Source organism: Callorhinchus milii, unplaced genomic scaffold (assembly GCF_018977255.1).
Source record: "Callorhinchus milii isolate IMCB2004 unplaced genomic scaffold, IMCB_Cmil_1.0 Scaffold58, whole genome shotgun sequence".
Lineage (NCBI taxonomy): Eukaryota > Metazoa > Chordata > Chondrichthyes > Chimaeriformes > Callorhinchidae > Callorhinchus > Callorhinchus milii.
Genome location: NW_024704799.1, coordinates 246,534 through 266,579, shown reverse-complemented (window position 1 = coordinate 266,579; position 20,046 = coordinate 246,534). Strand labels below are relative to the sequence as shown.

General features: G+C 48.0%; 1 pseudogene; it reads right to left on the bottom strand.

Moving 5' to 3' along the window:
• LOC121851571 overlaps nucleotides 1-20,046 on the bottom strand; it is a 72,444-nt pseudogene that overhangs the window by 49,574 nt on the left and 2,824 nt on the right.

Genomic DNA, 20,046 nt, shown 5'->3' with positions numbered 1-20,046 from the left:
ACTGTGCTCACCCCCACCCTGTGCTCACCCCCACCCTGTGCTCACCTCCACCCTGTTCTCACCACCCCTTCGTGCTCACCTCACTGTGCTCCCCAAGTGCTCACCTCTGCCCGTGTTCACCCCGAACCCTTTGTGCCCCTCCCCCCACTTGCTCAATTGCGTGCTCCCCCCGCCACCCACCGTGGTCACCTCCCCTGCTGCCCCCCCCATCCCCACCGAGAAGGAGGTGATAATCAGAGCCACAATTATTTTGCGGAGCAGATGATACCGTAGGTGCAAGACCTGTAATACTGACCCCAGGGAATGGGCGAGACACCACCCAGATTTAATGATAATAAACTGACAGTTCGTAGGATAGAAACTTGATCAGAGTTTCTCAAATTGTGTTGAACCGAAAACAAGAGAAGCGAAAAATGATCAGAGAATGAATTATTTACCTGAGCAGATGACACCGGCATCAGAAGAGTGTGACCAGAAAAAGTGACCCCGGGTCCCTGGACATTCCGTCAGAGCAGACTCCCTCCCACTGCACCAAACATCATACAACACAACGGGACCTGAGCCTTCAGCAAACTGAGCCACTGGTGCCGACAGCGCTGCTCCACAGCCCAACTCCTTACACAACACAGCCGCATCCTTCATATCCCAACCATAGCCCTTAGAGCCATAGGCATACACTGTGCCCCAATGTCCTCCATAGTAAAGCTCCACTGTCCCGGCACACGGGCTGTCGCCATTCACCAGCCGCACACTCGCACTCCCTGTAAAACATCACACACAGTGTTAGGATCTGTTGCCCGTTTGACTTCCAGTCACACAGCATATTACCAGATAATGTACACAGCGACCCTAACACAGCATAGCGCCCCAGAGTCGTAGACAGAGGCGCAGCATGAATCCGAGCCGCGGGTTTGAGGTGGTGATCTGAGGCACTGTCGAAAAGGAACCTCTTCTGCTTCTGCAGATGGAAAAAGACGGTGACGCAGAGTGATAGAGGAAGAGTGTTTCAGGGTTTCGTGGTGTCGGGGCCAAATGCGTGGTCACCAATGGAGGAACAGAGGGCACGAGGGACAAGGGTTGGAACCAGACTATTAACGTGGCCTGTGGATTGTGTGATGGTTTGTCTTCCTGTTCCCCCGATGGAGCTGAAGAGAGGCCGAGTCTCACCCTCAGCAGCTAATGTTCCCACAGCAGCTTCAGGCTGTGGGACTGCGTCACTGACCTGCACATTCCACCGTCTTTCTCTCCAGAAATATCACTGCACGAGGAAAAAAAAACACGATCAAAGCAGGAATTGCTGATACAATACCTCACACAGTCAATAATCTGATCTGTACGGTCTCTCACACAATCAATAATAATAATCCTTTCATTTGATATAGCGCTTTTCACGGCGGGAGGACGTCCCAAAGCGCTTCACAGAACACACTGTAAAGTGAATTGATTGTATAATTGTGGGCGATCGCGGCAGCCAATTGCGCACAGCAATGTGCCACAAAGAGTCGTAGATGGAAAATGACCAATTTAACATTGTTTTTGGTTTTTGGAGGGATTATTATTAGGCTCTGTGTGGAGAAAGGAAACTTGACCAAGGTTTCGCCCTGTGCCTGGAATTGAACTTGCAAAGCGAGTGCTCTAACCACTGAGCCACAGGACTCCACAATGGTCAGTCCCTAACGGGCAGCCATTTTTGTCATTACCAAAAAGGACCCTAGTGGGGGAGAGAGCACCAGCACAGACACGAAGTGGAGAGAGAGGAGAGGGAGTGGGAATAGAGTAGAGAGCTCCAGTGTTGGGGGTGAGTGGTGGGGGAAGGAGGAGGGTGTGGTGGTGGGGTTGAGCATCAGCACAGACACGATGGGGAGAGCAGGAGGATTGGGACTGACCACAAAACTCTTTCAGAGACACCCACACACACACCAATTGGCTAAACAGACATTTTCTGCGCAGGGATTGCTTGTGTTTGTGTTTCTGATTCGCTTCTCAAAGAATATGAGGTTTGGTGAAGGATCAAACACAAACAACTCTGCTCTACTCACTCCACTCTCCTCCTCTCCCTCCCCTGTCCTTTCTTCTCCCCGCTGTAACGTCCTCTCCCCTTTCCCCAGCCTCCTCTCTACTCTCTATACTCTCCTTTTCTACCATCCTTCCTCTCTTTCCGCGCTCTGCTCTCCGCCCCTCTCTCCTCCACCCCCCTCTCCTCTCCTATCCATCTCCCGATCCTACCCTCTCTGCCCTCCGCGCCTCTCTACTCTCCGCCCCCTCTCCTCTCCTCTCTGCTCTCCCCTCTCTCCTCTCCACATCTCTTCTCACCACTCCTTCTCTCATCTCCTTCCCTCTGTACTCTCCTCTCTACACCCACCACTCTCCTCTCTACTCCTCCTTCTCTCCTCTGCCCTCTCTCTTCTCCTGCCCTCTCTTCTCTCTGCCACACACTCTTCCCACGCCACTCCCACCTTTCATGCCCTGTTGCCTCTCCTCATATTTCTCCTCTCCTCCCGGCTCTCCTTCCCACTCTCTTCTCTCCGTCACTCTTTCCTCTGCCCTCTCTAATCTCCTCGCCTCTCTTCTCTCCTCCACTTTCCAAACTCTACTCGCGTCTCTCTTCCACCCACACCTCTCCTCCCCTCTCTCCTTCATTCCCACCTCTCCTCTCCTACCCTCCCTCCTCTCCGCCCTTCTCTCATCCCACAGATGTGGGGGTTGAAGGACAGTTGACAGTTGAACAGGACACAAGGGTCATGTTTGTAATTGGGTTACAAATAATACTCACCGAAGAGGAAAACAAATAATTGCTTCATCTTGAGGATGAGAAGGAGCTGGTGAGGGTCAAAGGCCGGAGGCTTGTGTCTGGAATGGTGGGGTCTCCGCAGATTTGGAGATAAACCACACGGAGGAGATCTCACGAGCAGCTTTTGCCGCGATACCTTCGCTCTCTGGTCCCCAAATATCAACTTCCCTGTGACACACATACTCTTAGTCTCTCTCGCTCTCTCCACACAGACCACAGGAAAGCAGCACAGTCATTACGTTTTTAGACCCCTGACATCATCCCCTCCGCCCACTGCTGATCTGCAGTTGTTGGTTGTTAACAGTGTCATCTCTGATGGGCGGTGCGGATGGGTTGACTGACTTGCACAAATAGCGGCAGCTCACCAGCGTCCACAGGGGACAAACTTCGCGGTTTTATTAGTTAAATGAAAGCAGTGACCCCCAACTCTAGGAAGAATATCAAGGCCTTGGAGAAGCTACAGAGGAGATTTCCAAGAGATGATACCAGGGATGTTGGATTGCAGTTATGCGGAGACACAAGAGAAGCTGGGATTGTTCTCGTTAGGGCAGAGAAGTTTGATGGGGGACTTAATAAATTCCATATCAAAATAATTTGGGGTTTTCAAAGAGTAGAAGGAAGAAACTGTTTCCACTGTTTGGTGGTTTGGTAACCAGAGGACAAAAAATTAAGATAATTGGCAAAAGAACCAGAGGGGAAAGCAGACAAGGAGTATTGTTTTTTAAACAGGAACTTTTAAGGACTGGAGCACATTGCCTGAAAGGGTGGTGAAACATATTCAATAACAACTTGCCAAAGGGAATTAGACAAGTACTTGAAAAGGGAATTGAATGGAGACTTGGGGGGCAGGGGGTGGATTGAAGTAATTGAAGTGGAAACATTTGCAAGGATATGGGGAAAGAATGGGGAAAAGACTGATTGGGCATCTCTTCCAAAGAGCTGGCACAGGCACGATGGACCAAACGGCCTCCTTCTGAGCTGTAGTATTCCGGGATTCTGTAAATTACACACCCCGTGTGGCTCTCGCCAAACTACAACCACCTGGTCCCAACACGCAGTCCGTCACACAGACTAGCCCACAAAATATACAGTCAATTCGCTTTACAGTATATCTTGCAAAGCGCTTGGAGATGCCTCGAAGATGTGATAAATCGCTGAATCAAATGCAAGGATTATTATGATTATCACCCACAACATCACGCAGTGTGTCCTGGATTCTGGTCTCCCATTAACCTGAGCCTCACCCGGAGCCACTACAATCCCACAGAAATCTCATCACCTCATCACCAACACTGATCCTAAACCTGATGGTGACCCTGACACTCTCCCTAAGCCCACCCTCACACTCAACCTAAATCTGACTCTAAGACCAAACCCTGACCCTAAACTTGACCCTATCCCTGAGCCTCACCAGACACCCGCTCACCTCAGCTTCTACTTTATTTGGTGGAAATTAACAAAATGAGAACTAATAAAAACAAACGAACTGTGAGAAGCTGAAAAAGGAACAAGAGATGAGGTTTGAGCTGTGAAAACGGATCTCTGTGGTATCGCTGTGTGTAACCATCCTAGCACTTCCCTCCTCATATCAGCAGAGCATTCCAACACGCTTTACAGGCTGCAAGACAGCAGACAAAACATGCTCGTCTGTCTGTTACTGTGTCCGTACGCCTCACTCTGCCTTTCTCTTTCTCTCATTCTCTCTCTCACACAAAGTGTCTCCCGTACTCTCAGTCTTTCTACACTACTTGAGCCTCTCAGATAACATGATAAATTGAGGACCAGTTTCTGCCGCGTTCAGGACAGATGTTAAAGTAGTCGCTGTTGGGTAAAGAGAAGGGGAGCTTCTCCAGGTGTTAAAGTTCAGACCAGCGCATGTCAAGCTGTATGAGAAGGTTAATATTGGTCCAATGGCAAAGGCTGATGTGCAGCTGAACCACTGTCATCAACAACAACAAGATTACATTTGTAGAGCGCCTTTCACATTAGAAGGATATCCCATGCCCATGGCCATGGTGTTTAGCTTAGCAGCGTTACCGAATATAAAGCATAAACCACACAAACCTCCCTGCGAAAGGGGTTCAAAAATGTTACTGCAAAAGCAAAAAAAAATTAAACAGAAATACAGAATTTCTTTACCGGAGTCTTGTCTCTATATTTCTCTGGACAGTAAACCCGCTTCGAAACTCCAATCTGCATTTCAATTATAATAACAATCCCATTATATAATAAAATTATAATCCCTGCATCTGATATAGCGCCTCATAATATCTTCAAGACATTCCGCAGAAATATTGGATGTTTCAGATATTATTCAGAATCAAAGAGTATTTATATTAGAGAACATGAAGGGAGCAAATGAAATGCACAATTATCATCAGGAGAATGAGCAAAACTAGTCACCAACAGCTTACTTTTCTACCCCATATCCATTCCCTGACCAGGACCACTTTATTCCACCTCCGCCACATTGCTCATCTCCATCCATACCTCACATCCTCAGCAGCCAAACCACTCATCTAAGCCTTCGTCACTTCCCGGCTGGACTATGCCAATGCCCTCCTCGCTGGTCTCCCCAACTCCACAATACACAAACTTCAATTAACACAAAATTCTGCTGCCAGGTTTTGAATAGTTTTGAAATGGAGAAAGTCTCGAGCTCAGATATGGAGAAGAAGAGCGCAGTTGAGTGTTTGTGAGAAATAGCAGCGTTTAAAACAAAGCAGTTAAAGAAATGTGAGTTTGTCTTTTTTCTCCAGAAAATACTTTGAGCTGAGGATAGACATTCCGTTGTTCATCTGTAGATTTGAGGTCAAGAGCGATATTTGAGCTGTATTGCTCATTACGGGGACTTTTAAGATATTAAATATGAGCTCAGCTAAATGTGATATCGCACCTGTAACCATTGTTGAATTAAATATAGGTTTGCAGAATTGTGGTAAATAAAGCATTAGGTGTCCACTATTGAGCTGTTTGTGTCCGGGCCTCTGTGTGGCTTTGAGCAATAAGGAGTTAAATTGAGAGATCCCCGGCACTGCTGCACTGTTGGCTTTGGAGACCATTGCAATCAGATAAGGAAGCCCGTCTCTGGGTGACCACAGGGGGAGCAGATATTACTGCAAATTAATGTAATTGATGTGAAATCTGATGCTAAAATATTTCTCAATAAATCCAGGAGAATTAACATGTTAATCTTCACCAGGAATCTGTCTGAGACTCGCGCTCCTTCCTCTCTTTCAGTGTCCAGAGGGCAATTGTGTTGTCTGTCTGCAAGTCAGACCCAGGACTGGCCAGGAATCTCACTGATTCCATTGAATCTTGAAGTGATGATTTGGGCAGTCACTGCAGATAGTTTGTAGGGATTGGAGACTCCTGGTTTGGTGAGGAAGGAGCAGGACAGCTTCTGTTCTGTGAGCAATGTGTGGGACGGGTTGTGACGCTGTATAAGTTAACAGAATGTTGATTGAATTAGATTTTGGTCTTTCGTAACTTTTGATGTATATCCATGTCCTACTGACATGAAAAGCTCTGTGCCAATGATTATTATCCTGCTAGTTGGGGAGGGGGAAGAGGGTATTGATGGGAGTTCAATGGTTCCAATTTATTGTTCTGCTTATACACTCCCCCTTTGGCCCTCCACACAAAGCAGTAGTCTCACCCTCTGTATTTCTCTCGCTACCACACAGTGTGTCCATCACATTCAGTTTCTCTCTCACACACGATCTCTCACACTATCTCTCAGACACTATGTCTCCCACACACTCTCTCACAAACTCTCTCACACACACTGTGTCTCTCACACTCTATCTCTCTCACACTCCCAATCTCACTCTCCCTTTGTATTTCTCACTCTCACTCGCTCTCTCTCGCTCCCTCTCACCCTATTTGTCCCTCACACTGTAGGTACGTCTTACAAACTGTGTCTCTCACAATCTTAGTCTCTCTCTCTCCCTCTGTCTATCTTAGGCTCTAAGATGAGATAATAAATTGAAGTCCAGTTTTTGCAGTGTTGCGGACAGATCTTAAAGATCATGCGACACTATTGGGAAAAGAGAAGGACATTTCTCCAGGTGTAAGAGTCCAGACCTGATCAATTCAAACCGTATGAAAGGGTTAATATTGGACCTGGTGCCAAACAGCAAAGGTGTAGGTGAAAAACTGTTGTGGTTTTAAGTTTGCAGCTTTACCGGATATGAAGCACAAACCACACAAAACTCACTGCAAAAAGGGCTCAAACATTTAACTGCAACAGGAAGATAAGCAACGAAACCCAACCGCAGACCTTCTGTAGAGGAAATTTGCCGTTACATTTCTCTGGACAGAAACCCACTTTGAATCTCCAATCTGCTTTTTAAAAAAAATAATAATCCTTAGATTTCATACAGTGCCTTATCACGTCTTTGAGATGTCACAACGCGCATCAGGATACACTGTATAATGCAGTGACTGTATGTTTTATTGGCGAAACGCGGCATTGTTATTTTACATGAATATTTCTGTGGGACGTCGTTTTGTGTGTGTGTGTGTCCAGCCTGACTCAGTGTGTGTGTGTGTGTGTGTGTGTGTCCAGCCTGGCTCAGTGTGTGTGTGTGTGTGTGTGTGTGTCCAGCCTGGCTCAGTGTGTGTGTGTGTGTCCAGCCTGTCTGTGTGTATATTTGTGTGTGTGCCCAGCCTGACTCCTTGTGTGTGCATGTGTCCAGCCTTCTCAGTGTATGTGTCTCCACCCTTTCTGTGTGTGTGTGTGTGTGTTTGTGTGTGTGTTTGTGTGTGTGTACAGCGTGACTGTGTGTATGTCTGTGTGTGTGTCCAGCCTGGCTATCTGTGTGTTTGTGTGTGTGTCCAGTCTGACTCTGTGTGATGTGTGTGTGTGTGTGTGTGTGTGTGTGTCCAGTCTGACTCTGTGCGTGTGTGTGTGAGTGTGTGTGTCCATCCTGGTTGTGTGTGTTTGTGTGTGTTTCCAGCCTGGGTTAGTGTGTGTTTGTGTGCGTGTGTGTGTGTGTGTGTGTGTATGTGTGTCCAGCCGGGCTCAGTGTGTGTGTCCAGCCTGGCTCAATTTGTGTGTGTGTGTCCAGGATGTCTGTGTGTATATTTGTATCTGTGTGTGTCCAGCCTGACTCGATGTGTGTGTGTGTCCAGCCTGGCTGTGTGTGTTGTGTGTGCGTGTCCAGCCTGGTTGTGTGTGTGTTTGTGTGTCCAGTGTGGCTCAATGTGTGTGTCCAGCCTGACTCTGTGTGTTTGTGTGCATGTGCACGGCCTGGCTCCTTGTGGATACACGCACGAACACATACACACACACACACACACTGAGCCAGCCTGGTCAAACACTAACACCGAATCAGGCTGGACACACACAAATATACACACAGCCAGGCTGGACACACACAAACACTGAGCAGGGCTGGACACACACACTGAGCCGGGCTGGACACATGCACACAAACACACACCGAGTCAGGCTGGATAAACACACAAATATACACACAGACAGGCTGGACGCACACACACATACACTGAGCCAGGATGGACACACACACGCACACTGAACCAGGCTGGACACACACACACACTGAGCCAGGCTGGACACACACACACACACACACACACTGAGCCAGGCTGGAGACACACACACACACACAGAGCCAGTCTGGACACACGCACAGACACACACACAGCCAGGCTGGACACACACACAGACACACACACAGCCAGGCTGGACACACACACACACACAAACACACACACACACAGAAAGGCCGGACACACAAACACTGAGAAGGCTGGCCACATGCACACAAACACACAGAATGAGGCTGGACACACACACAAATATACACACCGAGAGGCTGAAAACGCACACACAATTTGAGCCTGGCTGGACACACACACTGAGCCATGCTGGACACACACACACACACTGAGTCAGGCTGGACACACACAAACAAAACGACGTCCCACAAAAATATTCATGTAAAATAATAATGCCGTGTTTCGCCAACAAAACATAGTCACTACATTATACAGTGTATCCTGATGCGCTTTGTCACATCTAAAAGACGTGATAAGGGGCTGTATAAAAGCTAAGTATTATTATTGTTGTTAAAAAGCAGATTGGAGATTCAAAGTGGGTTTCTGTCCAGAGAAATATAACGGTAAATTTCCTCTACAGATGTTCTGCGGTTGGATTTCGTTGCTTATCAGTGTTGCACCAGGTCCAATATTAACCCTTTCATACGGTTTGAGTTGATCAGGTCTGGACACTTACACCTGGAGAAATGTCCTTCTCTTTCCCCAATAGCGTCGCAGGATCTTTAAGATCTGTCCTCAACAATGCAAAACCTGGACTTCAATTTTTATCTCTTCTTAGAGACTAAGATAGACAGAGGGAGAGAGAGAGAGAGAGAGACTAAGATTGTGAGAGACACAGTTTGTAAGACAGACCGACAGTGTGAGGGTAAAATAGGGTGAGAGAGAGCGAGAGAGAGTGAGAAATACAAAGGGAGCGTGAGATTGGGAGTGTGAGAGAGACAGAGTGTGAGAGACACAGTGTGTGTGTGACAGACACTTATCAAATACAAGGATTATTATTATAATTTGAGAGACACAGATGGACAGAGACTGAGAGTGTATGAAACACACAGTGTGTGTGACAGATAAACAGATGGAGGGAGAGTCCGAGTTTCAGAGACACAGTGATGGAAATACAGAGACTGAGAGTGTGAGCGACACAGAATTTGAGATAGTGAGAGTGTGTTTGGGAGAAACAGTGTGTGTGAGAGAGACTGAGAATGTGAGCAATGCTATCATCAGATTTCACATGAATTGCATTAATTTGCACAAACAGCTGAACTCCCGAAGTGAAAGGCGCGTTACAAATGTGGTTTGTATAATATTGTATTAAACTTGCAGCTTGAAAGACAGAAATATTGTCTCCCTAAAAGGTCAACCGAGGTATTGCGGCTGGAGATTGGCTTCCTTATCTGATTGTAATGCTCTCAAAAGCCAACAAGACAGCAGTGCCGAGGAACTCTCACCTCATCGAGTTTGTGTATTGTGGAGCTGGGGAGACCGGCCAGGAGGGCATTGGGATAGTCCCACCGGGAAGTGACGAAGGCGGTGGTGAGTGTTTTGGCTGCTGTGGATGTGATGTATGGATTGGGGCAGGTAATGTGGCGGAGTTGGAAAAAAGTGTTCCTGGTCAGGGAATGGATGTGGGGAAGAAGGCAAAGCTGCTGTTGACGAGTTTTACTCATTCTTCTGATTACAATTGTGATATGTTGTGCTCACTTCTCATCTTCTGCCATAAATGCACTTTGCTTCTGAAAAGTGTCTTGTCTGAAATAGTGAATATTTCTCTGAAACGTCTCGAAGATCCGATCAGGCATTATACCAAAATGCAAGGATTAGTACTATTAATAAAAAGCTGATTTGAGATTCAAAGTGCGTTTACTTTCCAGAGAAATACAGAGACATATCTTTCCTAAACAATTTCTGTATTTCTTGTTAGTTTATTTCCATTTGCATTTGAATGTTTGAGCGCCTGTTACAGAGAGGTTTGTGTGGTTTGTGCTTTATATCCGGTAACGTTGCTAAGCCAACACCATGACAGTGGTTCAGATACACATCAGCCTTTGCGATTTGCACCATGTCCAACATTAACTCTTTCATACAGCTTGAATTGAGCTGGTCTGGACTCTGTTACCTGGAGAAACTCTTTCTCTTTCCCCTAAGGTGTCGCGGGATCTTTAACAACTGTTCTGAACACAACACACACTGGACCTCAATAAATCATGTCACCTGATTCTGAGACTTTGAGAGACACAGTGTGTGAGCGAGAATGACAATGTGAGAAATAAGAGTGAGAGTGACAAAGAGGGAGAGAAAGCATGAGTGACATTGTGTGTGAGGGACTGAGTGTGAGTGACACAGGTGCAGAGTATGAGAGAATCAGTGTGAGAGATATTGTGAGAGACATAGTATGTGAGAGTGTATGAGAGACAGTGTGAAAGAGATGTGTGAGAGTCGGTGAGTGTGAGAGGGAGTGTGTGAGAGTCAGTGAGTGTGAGAGAGAGTGTGTGAGAGTCAGTTAGTGTGAGAGAGAGTTTGAGCGAAAGTGAGCGTGAGAGAGTTTGTGAGAGAGTGTGTGGGAGACATAGTGTGTGACAAAGAGTGTGAGAGACCGTGTGTGAGAGAGAAACTCGGCAGTGTATAAGCAGAATAATAACTTGGAGCCATTGAACTCCCATGGATACCCTCCTCGCCCTCCCCAACAAGCAGGATAATAATCATTGGCACAGAGCCTTTCATGTCAGTAGGACATGAATCTACATCAAAATTAACGTAAGGCCAAAATCTAATTCAATCAACATTCTACTAACTTGTACAGCGTCACAACCCGTCCCACACATGGCTCACAGAACAGAAGCCGTCCTGTTCCTTCCTCATCAAACCAGGAGTCTCCAATCCCTGCAAACTATCTGCAGTGACTGCGCGAAGCACCACCTGAAGAGCCACTGAAATCAGTGAGATTCCTGGCCAGTACTGGGTCTCGAGGAAGAGCGAGACAGACTTAGATTGTGAGAGACACAGTTTGTAAGAGAGACTGACAGTGTGATAGACTCATAGGGAAAGAGAGTGTGAGAGACAGAGAGGGAGAAAGAGAGAGATTGGGAGTGAGAGGGAGAGAGAGAGAGATTGTGAGAGACACAGTGTGTGTTAGAGAGAAGTGAGAGAAACAGATGGGGAGAGACTGAAAGTGTGAGAGAAACAGATTGAGATAGAGAGACTGAGAGTGAGCGACGCAGTATTTCAGAGTCTGAGAAAGTGTGTGAGAGACACAGTGTATTAGATAGAGAGAGAGATAGTGACAGAGAGGGCTTGTGTGGCAGGGCAGGAGGGGCAGTGAAGGCACCCATTCGAGCCTCCCCAATCAGGACAATAGTACTTGCTTTTGGCACAGATTCTTTAGTGTCAGGAGGATGTCACAAATCATGTCACAAGATATACTGTAATGTGAAGTAATTATGTATTTTGTGAGTGAACAAAGTCTGCGGAGTTTGGCACAGCAACGTTCCACAAACAGCCATGTAATGAATCAACAATGATATTGGAGGTTTGTTGGCTGTGGTAAAGTACAAGATTGGCTCATCTGGGAATTGAACCCGGGATCTTTCACTTTTCCTTGAATTTCAAAACCAAAGCGAGCAACATGCCACTCGACTAACCAGCCTCGCTCTCTGGTTTGGAAATAAAGATTTTGAATAAAACCAAAAATGTGAGCCTATTTTGCCATCACTTACATTTCCATCATGAGGGCTTCAAAAGACTCCAGTTGCTAAGCCGTACGGAAATCGATGGACACAATGTAGCTGTTTTCCTCTGAATCTTACAACTTTCTGTGATCTTATACAGAGCCACAACATGTCCCCACACATTGCTCACAGAGCAGAAGACATCCTGCTCTTTTAAGAGCCGCTCCCTACAAACTATCTGCAGTGACTGCCTAAAGCAACACTTTAAGAGCCACTGGATTCAGTGAGATTCCTGGCCAGTTCTGGGTCTGACTTGCGGACAGACACCACAATTGCCCTCTGGACACTGACAGAGAGGAAGGAGCGCGAGTCTCAGACAGAGTCCTGGTGAAGATTAACATATTAATTCTCCTGGACTTAATGAGAAGGAGCTCTCCATTTAACTCTTTATTACTGAAAGCCACGCAGAGGCTCGGACACATACAGCTGAATAGTGGACACCTGATGCTTTATTTACCACCATTCTGCAAACAAATATTTAATTCAACAATGGTTACAGGAGCGATATCGCAGCCTTTAGCTCAGCTCATATTTAATATTTTATAAGTCCCCGTAATAAGCAATACAGTTCAAATGTCCCTCTTGAGTACACATGTGCAGATGAACAACCGAATGTCTATCCTCAGCTCAAAGTATTTTCTGGAGAAAAAAGACAAACTCACATGTCTTTAACTGCTTTGTTTTAAACGCTGCTATTTCTCACAAACATTCACCTACTCTCTCCTTCTCCATATCTGAGCTCTAGACTTTCTCCATTTCGAAACTATTCAAAACCGAGCAGCGGAGTTTTGTATTTATTGAATTTTGTGTATTGTGGAGTTGGGGAGACCAGCGAGGAGGGCATTGGCATAGTCCAGCCGGGAAGTGACGAAGGCTTAGATGAGTGGTTTGGCTGCTGAGGATGTGAGGTATGGATGGAGATGAACAATGTGGCGGAGTTGGAATAAAGTGTTCCTGGTCAGGGAATCGATATGGGGTAGAAAAGTAAGCTGTTGGTGACTAGTTTTGCTCATTCTTCTGATGATAATTGTGCATTTCATTTGCTCCCTTCACGTTCTCTGATATAAATACTCTTTGATTCTGAATAATGTCTGAAACATCCAATATTTCTCCGGAATGTCTTGAAGATATTATGAGGCGCTATATCAGATGCAGGGATTATAATTTTATTGTACAATGGGATTGTTATTATTTTTGAAAAGCAGTTTGGATTTTGGAAGCGGGTTTACTGTCCAGAGAAACGTACAGACAAAACTCCGGTAAAGATATTCTGTATTTCTGTTTAATTATTTTTTTCCTTTTGCAGTTACATGTTTGAACCCCTGTGCAGGGAGGTTTGTGTGGTTTATACTTTATATCCGATAACGCTGCTAAGCTAAACACCATGGCCAAGGGCATGGGACATCCTTCTGATGTGAAAGGCGCTCTGTAAATGTAATCTTGTTGTTGTTGTTGATGACAGTGGTTCAGCTGCAAGTCAGCCTTTGCCATTGACCAATATTAAACCTTTCATACAGCTTGACTTGCGCTGGTCTGAACTTTAACACCTGGAGAAGCTCCCCTTCTCTTTACCCAACAGCGACTTCTTTAACATCGTGTACGGGAGACACTTTGTGTGAGAGAGAGAATGAGAGAAAGATAAAGGCAGAGTGAGGCGTACACACAGTAACAGACAGACGAGCATGTTTTGTCTGCTGTCGTGCAGCCTGTAAAGCGTATTGAGATGCTCTGCTGATTTGATGAGGGAAGTGTCAGGATATTTATACACAGCGATACCACAGGGATCCGTTTTCACAGCTCAAACCGTTTTCCCTCATCTCTTGTTCCTCTTTCAGCTTCACAGTTCATTTGTTTTTAGCTTTTCTCATTTTGTTAATTGCCACCAAATAAAGTAGAAGCTGAGGTGAGGGGGTGTCTGGTGAGGCTCCGGGATCGGTCAAATTTAGGGTCAGGGTTCGGTCTTAGAGTCAGGTTTAGGTTGAGGGTTAGGGTGGGTTTTGGGAGAGTGTCCGCGTCAGGATGAGGTTTAAAGTCAGTGATAGTGATGAGGTGAGGATGGTTCTGTGGGATTGTAGTGGCTCCGGGTGAGGCTCACGTTAATGGGAGACCAGAATCCAGGACACACTGTGTGATGTAGTGGGTGATAATCATAATAATCCTTGCATTTGATTCAGCGACTTATCACATATTTGAGGCAACTCCAAGCGCTTTGCGTGATATACTGTAAAGCGAATTGACTGTATATTTTGTGGGCTGGTCTGTATGACGGTCTTTGTGTTGGGACCAAGCGGTTGCAGTTCGGCGAGAGCCACACGGGGTGTGTGAGTTACAGAATCCTGGAATACTACAGCTCAGAAGGAGGCCGTTTGGTCCATCGTGCCTGTGCCAGCTCTTTGGAAGAGATGCCCAATCAGTCTTTTCCCCATTCTTTCCCCATATCCTTGCAAATGTTTCCACTTCAATTACTTCAATCCATCCCCTGTCTCCACAAGTCTCCATTCAATTCCCCTTTCAAGTACCTGTCTAATTCCCTTTGGCAAGTTGTTATTGAATATGTTTCACCATCCTTTCAGGCAATCTGCTCCAGTCCTTAAAACTTCCTTTGTAAAAAAACAATTCTCCTTGTCTGCTTTCCCTTCTGGTTCTTTTGCCAATTATCTTAATTTTTTGTCCTCTGGTTACCAACCCACCAACCAGTGGAAACAGTTTCTTCCTCCTACTCTTTCAAAATCCCTCATAATTTTGATATGAAATCTACTGAGTCCCCCTCAAACTTCTCTGTCCTAAGGAGAACAATCCCAGCTTCACTTGTGTCTCCGCATAACTGCAATCCAACATCCCTGGTATCATATCTTGGTAAATCTCCCCTGTAGCCTCTCCAAGGCCTTGATATTCTTCCTAGAGTTGGGGGTCACTGCTTTCATTTAACTACTATAACCGCGAAGTTTGTACCCTGTGGACGCTGATATCCTGCCCCTGTTTGTCCAGCTCAGACACCCCATCCCCACCCCCCATCACAGCTGACAGTGTTAACAACAACCAACAACTGCAGATGAGCAGTGGGCGGAGGGGATGATGACAGGGGTGAAAACATCATCACTGTGCTGCTTTCCTGTGGTCAGTGTGGAGAGAGCGAGAGAGACTTAGAGTATGTGTGTCACAGGGAAGTGGGCATTTGGGGATGGTAGAGCTCAGTGATCGCTGCAAAAGCTGCTCCTAAGATCTGCTCCGTGTGGTTTATCTCCAAGTCTGCGTAGACCCCACCATTCCAGACACAAGCCTCCGGCCTTTGACCGTCACCAGCTCCTTCTCATCTTCAACATGAAGAAATTTTTTGTTTTCCTCTTCGGTGAGTATTATTTATAACCCAATTACAAACATGACCCTTGTGTCCTTTTCAACTGTCAACTGTCTTACATCCCCCACATCTGTGGGATGAGAGAAGGGAGGAGATGAGGGAGGGAAGAAGAGGAGAGGGGGCAGGGAAGGAGAGAGGGGAGGAAAGGGGGGGGGGTGGAAGAGAGAAGCGAGTAGAGAGGGGAGACGTGAGGAGAGAAGAGATGCGAGTGGAGCGGAGAGGGCAGAGGAGAGAGTGGCGGAGTAAAGAGAAGGGGAAGGACAGCCGAGAGGAGAGGAGAGACATGAGGAGAGGAAAGAGGGCAGGAGAGGAGGGAGCGGCATTGGAGGAGAGTGTGACAGAGAGAAGAGGGGGCAGGAGAAGAGACAGAGCAGAGGAGAGAAGGAGGAGTAGAGAGGAGAGGAGAGTTGGGGGTGTAGAGAGGAGAGGAGAGAGGGAAGGAGATGAGAGGAGGGGTGATAAGGAGAGAGGTGTGGAGAGGAGAGAGGGGAGTGCAGAGAGTGGAGGAGAGGAGAGGGGGGCAGAGAGGAGAGAAGAGCGGAGAGGAGAGAGGGTAGGATCGGGAGATGGATAGGAGAGGAGAGGGTGGGGGAGGAGAGAGGGGCGGAGAGGAGAGCGGGGACAGAGAGGAAGGATGGGAGAAGAGGAGAGTATAGGGAGTAAAGAGGAGGCTGGAGAGAGGGGAGAGGAGATTAGAGCGGGGAGAAGAGAGGACAGGGGAGGGAGAGGAGGAGAGTGGAGGGAGTGGAGCAGAGGCGTTTGTGTTTCTGATCCTTCACCAAACCTCATCTTCTATGAGAAGCGAATCAGAAACAAAAACACAAGCAGTGCTTGCGCAGAAAATGTCTGTTCAGCCAATTGGTGTGTGGGTGTGGGTCTGTGAAAGAGTTTTGTGGTCAGTCCCAATCCTCCTGCTATGCCCATCGTGTCTGTGCTGGTGCTCAACCCCACCCCCCCCCCCCACACCCTCCCCCTCCCCCCACCACCACCCCCAACACTGGAGCTCTCTACTCTATTCCCATTCCCTATCCTCTCTCTCCCCATCGTGTTTGTGCTGGTACTTAACCCCAAACACAACACCTTCACCCTCCCCCCACCACCCAGTGTGTTCTGTGAAGCGCGTTGTGACGTCCTCACGACGTGAAAAGCGCTATATCAAATGCAAGGATTATTATTATTATTGATGGTGTGATTGACCGTACAGATCAGATTATTGACTATGTGAGGTATTGTATCAGTAGTTCCTGCTTTGATCGTGTTTTTGTTTTCCTCGTGCAGTGCTTTTTCTGGAGAGAAAGTCGGTGGAATGTGCAGGTCAGTGACGCAGTCCCACAGCCAGAAGCTGCTGTGGGAACATTAGCTGCTGAGGGTGAGACTCGGCCTCTCTTCAGCTCCATCGGGGGAACAGGAAGAGAAACCATCACACAATCCACAGGCCACGTTAATAGTCTGGTTCCAACCACATCCTTGTCCCCCGTGATCTCTGTTCCTCCATTGGTGACCACGCATTTGGCCACGACAGTCCGAAACCCTGAAAGACTCTTCCTCTATCACTCTGTGTCACCGTCTTTTTCCATCTGCAGAAGCAGAAGACCTTCCTGTTCGACAGTGCCTCAGGTCACCTCCTCAAACCCGCGGCTCGGATTCATGCTGCGCCTCTGTGTAGGGCTCTGGGACGCTATCCTGTGTGAGGGGCGCTGTGGACATTGTATGGTATTATCCAGTGTGACTGGAAGTCAAACGGGTAACAGATCCTAACACTGTGTGTGATGTTTTACAGGGAGTGCGAGTGTGCGGCTGGTGGATGGCGGCAGACCGTGTGCCGGGAGAGTGGAGGTTTACTATGGAGGACATTGGTGCACAGTGTATGGCTATGGGTCTAAGGGCAATGTTTGGGATTTGAAGGACGCGACTGTGGTGTGTAAGGAGTTGGGCTGTGGAGCAGCGCTGTCGGCACCAGTGGCTCAGTTTGGGATAGGTTCAAGTCCCGTTGTGATGTTTGATATTCAGTGCAGAGGCAGCGAGTCTGCTCTGAGGTATTGTCCCGGGACCTGGGGTAACTATTCCAGGATGCCACAGTCGTTTGATGCCGCTGTCATCTGCTCAGGTAAATAATTCATTCTCTGATCATTTTTCGCTTCTCATGTTTTGGGTAAAACACAGTTTGAGAAACTCTGATCAATTTCTATCCCACAATCTGTCAGTTTATTATTAAACCTGGGAGGGTGGGAGGGAGACATGCCAATGGGCCTGGGAACGCTGACCCTGCTTACACTACTCTGATGGCAGAGTCATCTGCTCAGGTAACTCTGTCTGCCTCTGATCATCACCTAGGTCTTGGAGGGGGTGGGGTGGGGTGACCACGGAATGTGTTGGGGGGAGCACGGAAGGGAGCAAGTGGTGGAGGGGAGCAAATGGGGCGGTGAACACGAGGAGGGTTGAGCTGTGAGGTTAACATACGGGTGTGAGCACTGGGGGAACACAAGGGGATGAGCACAGTGCAGGTGAGCGTAGGGTTGGTGAGCACAGGGGCTGAGTACGTGGTTGCACAGAGTGGGTGAGACCGAAAGGGAGGGTGTGAGTCAAGCGGCACAAAGCAAAATGGGGTACAATGTGTTGAGCACAGATGGGGTCACCACAGCGGGGCACAAGAGGTTTTAAACTGGGGAATGATCACAATGGGTGTGAGCACAGTGGGGGTGAGCACACGGGGGAGGGTTGATCACAGTGGGGGTGAGCACACGGGGGAGGGGTGAGCATGGGGGTGGGGGTTGGTTGTGCGCGGATGGACCACAAAAGGAAGGGTGAGCACAGGGAGGGTGTTTGAGCACAAGGTGCTGTAGGTACAGGTGGGTGAGCACAGTGGTGAGCACGGGTGGTGGGGTGGGGGGTGGGGGGATGCGTTGAGAAAAGCCGATTGAGCACAGTGAGGGTTGTAGCGCAGAGTGGGGAGCGCAGTGGGAGTGCACCATGGGCTGAGCACAGGGAGGCGGATGAGCAAAGGGGTGTTCTCGGGGTGTGAGCCCAGGTGGAAGGGTGAGGACTGTGGGGAGCACAGTGGGAATGGGGAGCACATGGTGGTTGAGAAGAGAAGGATGAGGTTTGGGGTGAGCAAAGGGGTGGTTAGCACAGGTGGGTTGAGCATAGGTGGGAGTGAGCACAGGGGGTTGAACAAAGCGCTGGTGAGACTGGGTGTTCAGCAAAGGATGGGGTGAGCACAATGTGGTGAGCACGAGGGTGGGCGGAGTGTTGTGCACAAGCGGGTGTCAGCACAAATAATAATAATAATCCTTGCATTTGTTATAGCGCTTTTCACGTCAGGAGGACGTCCCAAAGCGCTTCACAGAACACACTGTAAAGTGAATTGACTGTATATTTGTGGGCGAACGCGGCAGCCAATTGCGCACAGCAATGTCCCACAAAGGGGTGAACACAGTGGGGGAGCATGGGTAGCGGGGCACAAGAGACAGTAAAGTGGCTTGAGGACAGTGGGGAACGGGAGGAGCAGAGGAGGGTAAAAAAGTTTGGTTGAACAGGTGGGGGGCAAAGTGGGGGCAGAGTGGGAGAGCAAACTGTGGAACACAGGGTGTTGAACACAGGTGGGTGCGCACTGGGGCAGAATACAGGGAGTTGAGCACAGGGGTGGGGTTGAGCACAGGTTTGGGGCAGAGCACAGGGAAGGGAAAAGCGCTATATCAAATGCAAGGATTATTATTATTAAACTGTCAATGTTATTACCATTGATGTTATATTGCTAACCCCCCAGATACCCTCCCACTGTGACAGACGCTCTGAACATGTACATTGTATGGTAATATCCTGTGTGACATGGAAGTCAAACGGGTAACAGACTCCTAACACTGTGTGTGATGTTTTACAGAGAGTGTGAGTGTGCGGCTGGTGAATGGCGGCAGCCCGTGTGCCGGGACAGTGGAGGTTTACTATGGAAGACAGTGGGGCACAGTGTATGGCTTTTGCTCCAAGGGCTATGGTTGGGATATGAAGGACGCGACTGTGGTGTGTAAGGAGTTGGGCTGTGGAGCAGCGCTGTCGGCACCAGTGGCTCAGTTTGGGAAAGGCTCCAGTCCCGTTATGGTGCATAATGTTCGGTGCAGAGGGAGCGAGTCTGCTCTGAGGGATTGTCCAGGGAAGTGGAGTAACTATTCCGGGCCACACTACGCTGATGCCGGCGTCATATGCTCAGGTAAATAATTCATTCTCTGATCATCTTTCGCTTCTCATGTTTTGGGTAAAACACAGTTTGAGAAACTCTGATCAAGTTTCTATCCCACAAGCTGTCAGTTTATTATTAAACCTGGGAGGGTGGGAGGGAGGGATGCCAAAGGGCCTGGGATCACTGACCCTGGTTACACTCATATGATGGTAGAGTCATCTGCTCGGGTAACTCTGTCTGACTCTGATCATCTCCTCGGTCTCGGAGGGGGTGGGGTAGGCTGACCACGGTGGGGGTTGGGGGGAGCACGGAAGGTAGCAAGTGGTGGATGGGGCAAATGGGGCCATCATGTGGAGTCTAATCTGTTACAATAGTCTACCAATCCATTAAGCTTCGAGACCCGGTTGTGGTACCC